A 1,742-nucleotide genomic window follows, 5' to 3' on the forward strand; every position below is an offset into this window, starting at 1 on the left:
TGGACAAATCCCAGACTCAGAAAAGCCTTTCAAAGCAGTTAAGGATCCGACTCTCTCCTTGTCTGCCTCCGAGTTTGACACCGGTAAACTAATCCCAGCTTTCATTCACCCCATGTCTTCTGCCAGTTGCTGCCTTTAAAGTGCTTGCCAGGATGGTAGAGGAATTGCAAAGCTCGATGCTATGCGACTTTTGGGGTTTGTTGCGTATGACTGACAGAAATTTTTGCAACTTGAGAAAAAAAGTCTGGCAACAGCAACGGATATTTCGCAATTCATCTTCATCTCGCTGTGCCGAGGATGGGGGGATTTTCACTGACATGGATAGTGGCTAACTAGCTGCTCAGTACTCGGGGCTGCCTCCTTTGTCTCCCCGGACCCTGCCTTGGGAAAAATCACTTGTAGAAGGTAGTTTGTCCAGGTAATCATATTTTCAAGCAGGCAGGTGCCATTTCTGAGGCAGAGGGGCGAGGGAGGAGAGAGGACATGCAGGCAGCCCACGTGCAAGTGCAGCCCAGCAGAAAGGGGAAGGTGGAAAGCGGGCAGCCTGGCTGAGTCAAAGGCATACCTGCTCCCTCCCGGGCTGCTGCCGGCTTCACCGCCATCCCGCCTTGCGCCACGGCGTACTGACTCACATCCTGCTGCTCCTTTCTGAAGCTTCCAGGAACATGCTGTATCATACTGAGATTTGGCCACGCAGCGCCTCTTGGCTGGGTGCAGGCAGCAATGTCTGACCTGCAGTGACACACGTAGAACCGTCTCTCTCTGCGCTCCAAAGGGCATAAAACAGATTCAGAGGTGCACGGGATCCAGCTCAGCGCAAGCCAGGCGCGTCCACATAAGTATTTTCCCTTTCGGCTCGTAGGTGCAGTGGGACCTCTTATCTGATTTGAATTCGAAGCTTAAACCTTTTAATAGGGCTAAACTGAAGTATTTTCTGATCAGAATATAAAATCTTGCAGGGGTTTTCTTTTAGGCAGCCTGGTATGGATTGTTATATTTGTTATATAGAAATGATGAGGTGAAAGATATTTTTGCTGTCATCTCAAGCAACGTCCTGATGTGGTACGATGAATCACTGCATTTCCACTGAAACTTGCAGATTTATACCTTCCAAGTGCCTGACAGCATCACAGCATTTTCTTTTGGAGGGAGAGGGGGTGTTGTCTTACATTTTAAAGCGTGTGCCCCCTCTGAAAAAGAGTCACGTCAAAGCAGCATCCCAGGACTTCGTGTTTATTACGTCCCAGTGATTTCTGCGTCCCGTATGCTCAGGATCAGTTCTACAGACGAAAGGATGTTGCGTGCGAGCTCAGGAGATATGCTGTGGTTTCGACTGAGGTCTTGACCCATCCTCTTGTGCTCTGAGCACGAAGGGAGTTCTTCTCTTTTTGTACTTGGCTATGGGTAACAACTCTGGAAGCCAAAACACGTCCTGTGTCACACTAGGACAACTCCACTGCCTGGCAGGTGCTCGTTTGCCCTGCTGAACCGTGCCGGCCCTGCTGAGCCAGGCTACCTTCAGGTCTGGGCGTACGTGTCTCCCCCGTGCTCCTGGAGAAGCCCCGAGCCCCGAGCTGCCCCTGGGAGAGATGCTACCTCTGTGCGGTGACCGCGCAGCGCTGCAGCCAGGCTAGCGACGAAGAGGCGTCAGCAGAGGTCGTGCGGAGGGCTGCGGCGGCTCCGCCGAAGCGCCCGCTCCAGCGGGGTCTCTCGCAGCGCGGGCGCCGGCGGCGGCGGGGCCG

General features: G+C 53.2%; 1 protein-coding gene across 4 annotated transcripts in view; it reads left to right on the top strand.

The window, feature by feature from the left end:
* The window catches only part of RUNX1 (runt-related transcription factor 1), a 169,690-nt gene that overhangs the window by 159,002 nt on the left and 8,946 nt on the right, over positions 1-1,742 (top strand). The window lies entirely within an intron of this gene.

The sequence above is a fragment of the Haliaeetus leucocephalus genome, unplaced genomic scaffold (assembly GCF_000737465.1).
Source record: "Haliaeetus leucocephalus isolate CR32 unplaced genomic scaffold, Haliaeetus_leucocephalus-4.0 Scaffold702, whole genome shotgun sequence".
Lineage (NCBI taxonomy): Eukaryota > Metazoa > Chordata > Aves > Accipitriformes > Accipitridae > Haliaeetus > Haliaeetus leucocephalus.